This window comes from Syngnathoides biaculeatus, chromosome 15 (assembly GCF_019802595.1).
Source record: "Syngnathoides biaculeatus isolate LvHL_M chromosome 15, ASM1980259v1, whole genome shotgun sequence".
Classification (NCBI taxonomy): domain Eukaryota; kingdom Metazoa; phylum Chordata; class Actinopteri; order Syngnathiformes; family Syngnathidae; genus Syngnathoides; species Syngnathoides biaculeatus.
In genome coordinates this window covers 17,888,575-17,897,993 of record NC_084654.1, presented here as the reverse complement: position 1 = coordinate 17,897,993, position 9,419 = coordinate 17,888,575, and the positions used below count along the sequence as shown (strand labels likewise).

Sequence of the window (9,419 nt, the reverse complement as noted above, 5' to 3'; positions counted from 1 at the left end):
TTTCTAATATTTATTGCGCACGCCGTCCGAGCATGAGAGGCGATGGGTTTCTCTGCGGCCGACTCGTTCGCGGCGTCGACGACTTTCCCCTCCCTCGGTTTTCTTCCGCAACTGCAAAAAAACGCAACCTGATATGTAAATACGCTTTTCTACGCCGAGAAGCAACTTTGGGAAATGCTGATTGCACTGAGAATTATTTGCAGCAGATATCCCAGTCATGAGGTCAATTACACTTGCATTACATGCATGACACTCGCGCTTTCTCCCGTTCCCGATTAAACATTTTGCACAATGCGCATCCAAGTATGGGTGTCCAAATTGGCCGTCTTCTTCTTCTTTTGCTTTCGGCTTGTCCCGTTAGGGGTCGCCACAGCGTGTCACGTACAGTACGTAAAAGCTTTATTGCAGCGGCAGTTGGAACCCGAAACCCATTCGCGTTGTCTCCCATGAGAAATTGTACAGATTTTGTCAATTAAGGCCAAATTCCTCCCCGTCGTTTCTGTTTCACTTTCATTTCCGATTGACTGTTGTGTAAGATGGACGCATAGATATCCGTACTACCATTTGTTTGGACGTCTCATGTGCTGTGAGAACCTCACGACCATGCATCCCTGACGCATAGCTTTATGATAAATACCGCGCGTGTGTGTGGACGCAGCCAAGCGTGGCAGCGCACAAGCTTACAGTTGTCACGATGGCCCTTACGCGCCGCCGCCGCTGAGAAGGGCTTCTCTCAGCACCTCTCTCCTTGCCCCCCCCCACACACACTTTCTTTCCCACCGCTTCCTGCTCTTCCTTTCGCTTTTCCAAAGTGTCAAGCAATCATTCGGAAGGAAAGTCAAACCTTCGCTTCCATCTTATCAGCGCTTGTTTTCGTAGAATAATGTGGAATATGGAGTATGGAATATGTCAGTGTTGGGTAAAGTAAGGCACATAGGGTCTGTTCTTTGGCCGGGCCCGCCGAGTGGTTCCATAACTGGTGTCAAACGCAAGGCCCGGGGGGTCATATCCGGCCCGCCACATGATTTTATGTGCCCTCTGGGGTAAATCATTTCTCAACTTCCATGATTGATTCTTGTGAAAATCTGTATCAAAATTTCCCATTGACATCCATCCGTCCCTTTTCTTTTGCCGCTTATCCTCACGAGGGCTGCGGGGAGTGCTGGAGCTTGGGCAGGAGGTGGGGTACACCATGAACTGGTCGCCAGCCAATCGCAGGGCACATAGAGACAAACAGCCATTCGCACTGACAATCACACCTAGGGGCAATTTAGAGTGTCCAGTTAATGTTGCATGTTTTTGGGGTGTGGGAGGAAACCGGAGTGCCCGGAGGAAACCCCCACAGGCACGGGGAGAACATGCAAACTCCACACAGGTGGGGCCGGGATTTGAACCCTGGTCCTCAGAACTGTGAGGCCAACGCTTTACCAGCTGACCCACTGTGCCGCCTCACATTGACATTTATCATAAATTGTAACCATTTTTTGTGTTACCAAGTATAGCACAAACAGCGCCTGAAAAATCCATTACTTTTCTAGTTCATACATTTTGTGTGTAAATACTAATAATCTATATATCAATAATCAATAATCCAAATGCTTGACCCCCCAAAATTGGTTCATTTAAATGTGATTTTTTTCATTTTGCATATATTTATCTAATTAATTAATTTGGTCATTATTTAATAGAGTAAATAAAAAAATATATATATTTTTGTATGTACAATGTTTACAAACTCATTGAACTTTTTTTTTTTTATACCATACCTCATTTACTAATGACCTCCCCCGATCATATATTTTAAAAATGAAATGTGGTCCTTGAAAATTGACATACGAGCTGATTTTTTAAAATACTTTTTTTCCCATCTTTAATATATATATATATATATATATATACATACACACACACACACACACACGCATATATCCCGCTGGTGCCTACGTGTGTGTGTTTGTGCAAATGGTTAATTACGGCTGTGGCTCTTGTGAAAGCGCTACGTGAATAAAGCAGATAAATAAGCAAAAATTACTAGCGTCACGGTCAACATACTAAAAGCCTAATATTGCATAATAAACAAATAATAAACGCTGAAGTCCAGCAAAATGGGCGCTCTTGTAATAGCTTGACCCTTGCAAGGTACTCGAACCCCGTCAGCCCATCTACGCTGCTGTCACTTTTTGTCGGGTCGGGCAGCAGAAAGGCTCCAACGGTCCTGAGGACCACCCGCCCCTAGCCGGCAGGAACCACTCCCAGAAACTCTCCAATGCCCCACAGTGATAAATCATTATGCTAATTAGAGGAGGGGCATGGGGGGGGGTGTACCTTCTCTGTACCGTATGTGGTAAGCCACGCATCTGTGAAAACAAATGTGCTCTGATCTCGGCGAGATGATGTAAAAATGGAAGAAATCCATATCTGGGGCAAATGTCTGGACATTTCAAAGCAAATTAGCATGACTCCTTGAGACTTTTTTTTTCCACAAGTCCCCTCATGATAGAAATGCCTACCAAGTTGCATGTGTATGAGTTATGACAATGTAATTACTGCACAATTAAATATTGGCAATATGTCCTGTCCACGCGAGTCACGTTTGATATCAACTGCACGAAATTTCCATCAAGAGTTCACTTTTGAAGGACCGCTAAATCTCAATTGAAGCTAAAATGGCTGCTTGAAATCCAATTAGCAGACTTCCTGTTTCTTTGAGATCACAGATTATCCAACCTTTTTTTGTGGGCCCTCTCTTGCAAGACATCCCTAACAAATTTCATGTTTTTATGTGAGAGGGGCTTCAGGGAGTGGGATTTTCAAAATGCCTATGAAGCTTTGAAAGACCCCCAAAAATGTGCAAAATGACCAGAAAGTGGTGGCGTCAAACCAAAGTGGCATTGTCTTTTTTCAAAGGTTTTTATTTTTTTTTATTCTACTACCTTTGGACAACAAAACAAAAGCATTGCTCAGACCATACTGAAACTTCAAAGGAAGTGTATTAAAAAAAAAAAACTCCAAACATTAAACCCACAAATGTACCTAATGTGTAATTACAAATATTTAGTTTCCAAATATAGTTATGAGCCTGAGAGGTTTCCCATCCCTGGTTCACTGACACTCTTTAGGGCCTTTACTGGCACTTCAAAGTTTTAAGTGGCTGAATTCCATATCAGCGTGGACCACCGGTCGGGTCACGACCCGCCTCCGGCAGGGGAAACCTGCTGTGGGGGGGTGGCGGAATGATTGCTGGCGTTGCGCAACGTGCTCCTCCGAGCGCTGCCCGAGGCCAATTGTTGACAAAGCACCCGCATGCGGCTTTGTGAGGGAATTACCCCAAATCGTTCAAATATATTTCACTAATATTGTTGAGGAAAACACTCACCTTAGCAAGGCGATTTACAAAAGTACATTTCGAATGTGTAAAAAAAAAAAAAAAAATATATATATATATATATTATAGTATATAATTTTTTTTATTATACACCGTCTTGTATGGAGCATATTTTAAAAAGTAATGATTAATTTTAGCCCACTGGCTGTAAAGGAAAATGTCCACTATTTTCTGTTTCGTTATTATCACCCATCCATCCATTTTCCTTGCCGCTTATCCCCACGACCGTCACGGGGAGTGCTGGAGACTATCCCAGCTGTCAACGGGCAGGAGGCGGGGTACACCCTGAACTGGTTGCCAGCCAACCGCAGGGCACACGGAGACAAACAGCCGCACTCACAATCACACCTACGGGCAATTGAGAGTGTCTAATTAATGTTGCGTGTTTTTGGGATGTGGGAGGAAACCGGAGTGCCCGGAGAAAACCCTATGCAGGCACGGGGAGAACATGCAAACTGCACACAGGAGGGGCCGGGATCGAACCAGTGTCCTCAGAACTGTGAGGCCAACGCTATACAAGGTGATCCACTGTGCCGCCTAAGATGTAATAATATTAGTCTTATTTGCTTTTACTGAGGATAAAGAATATATGCCTGAGTTTTGTTATATACCCCGTCTAAACATGTTGCTTCCATTTGTGTTAAAATATGAGTTGCTTAAAGTATAAATCTATTACAGTGACCTCATTGCGAGTTTCCTTATCCCCGTATTGTGTTTGAAATTGTGCGTTAGCATGAAGCAAGCGAGCTTCCGTAGAACAAGCTTATGCAGTTTGGTTAAATACAATGCGTACAATTGAATTTTCCGCCAAAAACTTCAACTGGGAGTGCCATCGAGCAGCTCGAAGCGAGCACTCGGCCTCATTTTTGAAGAAGTGAACACCACGTAGCGACCCGACTGCATCGAACTGGGGTCCCTCGTAGAGTCGAGGAACGACTAGATACCCGAAAAGTCTACTCGTGGACAACAGCAATGTAATTGAGCATATTCGTCAGTTAACGACACTCGTTCTAGGAGGACAAAGAGATGGACGGATGGATGGAAGATAATTATGCGCATTTCCAAAAGCTCGGTAGCTCCAGCAGATGTGTTTTTGTTTTTGTTTGTTTTGTTTTTTTTGACTGCGAAATGAGCTCATGGCCTGCAGGGCCGATGCGACTGAAACCAGATATGCAGAAGGGCTCCTTCATCGCCCCCTCCCCACCGCCGCTCACCTCTTAACTGTTTGGGCGGAACTGCGGCCAGCTTCCTTGAAGCTCAGAAAGAAGAGGGAAAAAAAAAAGCTTCTGCATATTTTACAATCACGCAAAACCGCACGCACGCCGCTGTTTTGCCGTTTGGCATGAGCGTCTTTTACGGTTACAAAAGCGCATATTTTTCCGCCTTGTGAATGGATAAATATATCAGCGGCAGCGGCGCTATGTTTAGCGGATGATGTGGGCGGCTGACGAATATCGCTTATTTCTATCTCTTTGTTTGCGAGTGTCCGCTGCGTGGATTGTTGTTGGCGTGACTGACTGTGTGTGTGTGTGTGTGTGTGCGTGTCGTTCCTCACGTGCTTCTATCTTAGCGGCGCCATTTGATGCATTACAAACAAATCCGCGCTTTTCATGCGTGGACGTAGCTACTCATTAAAAATTCATTATAATGATAATAATGAAACGCACAAAAAGAGTGGACATTTTCCTCCTCAGACAGTGGGCTAAAAATAATTATTACATTTTAAAATATGCTGTATAAATGACATTTTTTGCTCTCAGGTGAAAAGCACGTGACCATTTTTTTTTTTTCAGTGTGGTTTTGTTTTGTTTGTCCCCCAAAAAATATACAAAATAGGCGGCACCATGGATCAGTTTCCTCCCAGACCTCCAAAAACAAGCAACATTAATTGGACACTCTGGATATTACGTCTTAGGTGACATGGTGGACGACTGGTTTGAGTGTCTGACTCAGAGTTCTGAGGACCGGGGTTCAAATCCTGACCACACCCACAAAATATGCATTAATTGGAGACTCAAAATTTCCCATGGGTGTGACTGTGCGTGTGAATTGTTTCTATGTGCCCTGCTATTGGCCGGCGACCAGTTCAGGGTGTACCCCGCCTCCTGCCCGTTGACAGCTGGGATAGGCTCCAGCACTCCCATGGCCCTCGTGAGGATAAGCGCCTAAGAAAATGGATGGATGGACGGACAGACGGATGGATGATTACATCTTTGTTGGGAGGCTTTTCTGTCTTTCATCATCAAATCTCATGTGGTATTTATTACTATGTTTTAATCATGTTATAACAGTAACTGCAAAAACATTCGTGTTGACGGAATTATTTGTATTATTTTTAAGTTACACACCCATTAACATAAAGTACACTTTTCTAGGTCCGTTTTACTTTGCATAGAGTGAGTTTTTAATTACGTTTTTTTCTTTGAATTTGAAAATGATGCATGTTTTCTATTCCCCTCAAAATTTTTCGATTTTCCCCACCTTTTCTTTATAGATACTCAAAAAAAAAAAAGTTTACTTTTTAACTTAAAAATGAAAATGTATTATTGCTTTGCATACACAAGCATGTTCGTCATTCTTCCTCCTCCAAACACGGCGAGTGGAATCAAAAACCATCCGTCCATCCATTTTCTTTTGCCGCTTATCCTCACGAGAGTCGCAGGGAGTGCTGGAGCTATTAATGTTGGATGTTTTTGGGATAGCATTTTGGTCTCACCCGACCACATAACTTGACCTCTTTAGGACCTGGAAATCGCTATCCCATCATTTGTTTACAAAGCAAGAATCTCTACAAAAGAAGACGATTTTTTTAAGATGTTCTGCTGGCAGTGATGCTGCAGAAGTACAGTGAACAGTAATCCTTGAAGACAACTCCAAAGATTTTTTTCTCCTGCTCTGATCTTTTGTCCTGGTTCGCAACCTGAGTGACTGAGATGTTATATTCCAATTTCCTCGAGCCCTCAGTTGCCTGCAGAAGGACTGAGGATAACGTTTTGGATACAATTTCTTCCGGGCAGTAAAAACTACGTGCGGGCGATGAGGGTTCGCAGCAGATACATTGCAGCTCAAATTCTTCTCAAGGTGCTATGGCAACAGAGCGGGACAAGCTCGCATTTGGAAGGAGATAATTCAGGTGCATCTGGGTCAAAAATGCAGCGTTTGAACAATATTGTTCCGTGGCTCGTGTACCATTTTTGCAAGTTTGTCAAAGAATTGTATTAAGACTAACGGTGATGAAGCGGATAGTGGTCTTACACTCCAAATGTGTCGATCAGACTACAAGACAAACATGGTCATTTCCTGATTGCACTACGTCAGACTTCTTCTTCTTCTTTGCCTTTCAGCTTGTCCCGTTAGCTTGTCTTAGATGAACGCATATTTGCTGGGCACAGTCTTACACCGGATGCCCTTCCTGACGCAACCCTTCTGCATTTAGCCGGGGAGAGAAGCTTACAGCACCTGGTATTCCCAGGAGGTCTCCCATCCAAGTACTAACCAGGGCCAAACCCGCTTAGCGTCCGAGATCCGACGAGATCGGGCGTTCTCAGGGTAGCGTGGCCGTAAGCCACCACGTCGGACTCCTGCCAAATCAATCAGCGGCAGCACTCCACGATGTGTATTCCGATATCACTGCCTCCCGCCTTTTACGATCACTGTGCTTTACCTCGTCCAATCGAACACTGTCGAAGAGGCGGAACCAGAAAACGTGATAGGTCGATGTGAACGTATACGCTCATTACCGTGGCAACAACAAGAGCAATGTGCCTGCGCCTATGTACTGTGGCGGGTGGGAAAAACGTGGTGGTCATCACCAGTGCTCAGGAGGACTGCTTGAGGTATGTTCACATACTTTTAATGGGGTACAGCTCGCAAGTAGGCAATGAAATGTTATGTAGCCTAGTAAGCTAGTGCTAGGATTAACGCTTGTAAACAAGCTGGCGTTCTGTCAAATCATGCTCGAAAACCTTCGCTAAACATTGGTTTGTGCAAGCCGATCAATGTCGACAATGATGTACAAGTATGTCGATGCCATGGGCGGTGATGCGCTGGTCACATTGCGCGATCCTATTGGTTGTCGTCAGAGAGTTGTCGTTGATATGTCTCGGGACATGGAAGATATCCCCAAAAAAATCAAACAAGATAGACTATTTTAAGGGGGATTATGTCACGATACAAGAAATGTTGTGGTTCCTGAAGTAATATGGCAGCCCTGATCTAGGAAATTTGCTGTGATAGCTAATCAACACAGTATTGGACATAAAATCCTGTAGTCCGATTTAAGCATTAAGGATCAAAAAGGCAACATTTTGGCATGGCACCACATTACAAAAGTTTGACTGTGATCACATCTCCTGTCCGAGGGGTTAAGACGGTCTCGACCTAAGACGTTTCGACTTTACAACGCCCGTTTGTCTGGCTAATGCTCGTCCGTGTTTGTGCGCCGGGAGTATCTTCGCATTTTTTTTGCCCTCCTTTTTTGACATTATCACCCCAAAGAAGAAAGCTGTGTCTTTTAGCTATGCTTCCGCAGCCAAAAGAAAATCCATGACCATGGAAACCAACCTCAAGATCATGAAAATATTGGAGAAAGGAGATAAACCAAGACCACCAATGCTTTAGTCGGTCGACCGTGGTGACACTTATTAAAGACAAAGCCCGTATTTTAGCGCATGTGAAGGGTTCCGTTCCCATGTCGGATACAATGATCGCAAAACAAGGTTCTTTGGTACTTGTCGAGATGGAGAGGATTGAGGACTAGGTTCCACTTCTTCTTCTCATCCACCTCTCAGCAGTAATGCTAAATACATCACCTTGTTTATTTCAATGTATTTATTTTTTTATACAAAGTATTTTGATGTAAATTCTGACTTTAATGGTGGAATCCGACTTAAGTCGAAATTCGAGTTAAGTCACTACTGTAAGAACGGAGGAACGGATCGCAGCCGTAGACCGAAGACTCCCTGTATTGTACTGAGGTTATCCTTTGGGCACATGTACGGTGGCCCTAAAGAGTCAATATAGTCAATATAAAAGTTGACTTCTGACCATTTTTCTGTACAACGTGCATTTTTTTCCAAGACTAACTTGAGTCACCAGATCCCAAGTTGGCCCACCAGAGTCCTGCGTTCATCCCAGAGCCAAGACATTATACAACAACAAAGACATGGAGGTTTAACTCTTCTTCTAAGGTGAAAGTAAGAGTGCGGGTCAAGCTTCAAGTGCGATCTAAGCACCATGGGGGCAGCTTCGAGGATACGTTTCTGGGAAAACGACACTCAACCAGGCGTGAGCGCAGCTTAGACCTATCATCCCACGTCAATGAGGCAGCCAGTGATTCTTCACGATAAACATCTCCCCGTCTCTGCGTCTTCTTTTTCTCCAGCCCAAATCCCCTCCCCTACCGCGCCGCTCGACGTTCACCCCTCCCTCCATGTTTTCCTCGTCCGCGATCCTCTCTCCATCCCTCTTCCTCGGATATTCCCGTGGGATAGTGGAGGTGGAGAACTTTCCAAGGCCGCCGTTTCGTCATCTCAAATAAAAAGCCGGGAACATGTTCAGACCACCACGACGTCTCGTCGCTTTTGCAGGCATGTCCGTCCTGTGCACGTCGTCCACCCTCCTGTTTTTTTTCTCTTTCTCCCTGCATGCTTTCCTTTCCCATCATTTACTTTGTGTTCCATCCATTTTCACTTTCTGCTGTTTAAAACAGCTCAAATCTTCGTTGAGTAAGACGCTAACCTACCAACAACTAGTTAAAAAACCCTTGCTCAAAATGACTTTACTCACTGCCAATCTAATACAAGCAAAATAATGAATATGCCAAATCTTCTTCTTTTCCTTTGGGCTTGTCCCGTTAGGGGTCGCCACAGCGTGTCATAGGGACCAACAGAAAATAATGTGAAAAGGAATGGATAAAATGCTGAGGAAACAATGATTAAGAAAAAAGTTCGAGTTACGACAATAATCATTTGATTCTAAAATTACCCCCCAAAAATAATTTTTATGAGATATGATGTAATATTGCAAGAAATAT

At 44.0% G+C, this 9,419-nt stretch overlaps 1 pseudogene; it reads right to left on the bottom strand.

Moving 5' to 3' along the window:
- Nucleotides 1–6,832: 6,832 nt before the first annotated feature.
- On the bottom strand, nt 6,833–6,951 carry LOC133513844 (5S ribosomal RNA; annotated as a pseudogene).
- Nucleotides 6,952–9,419: the final 2,468 nt, after the last annotated feature.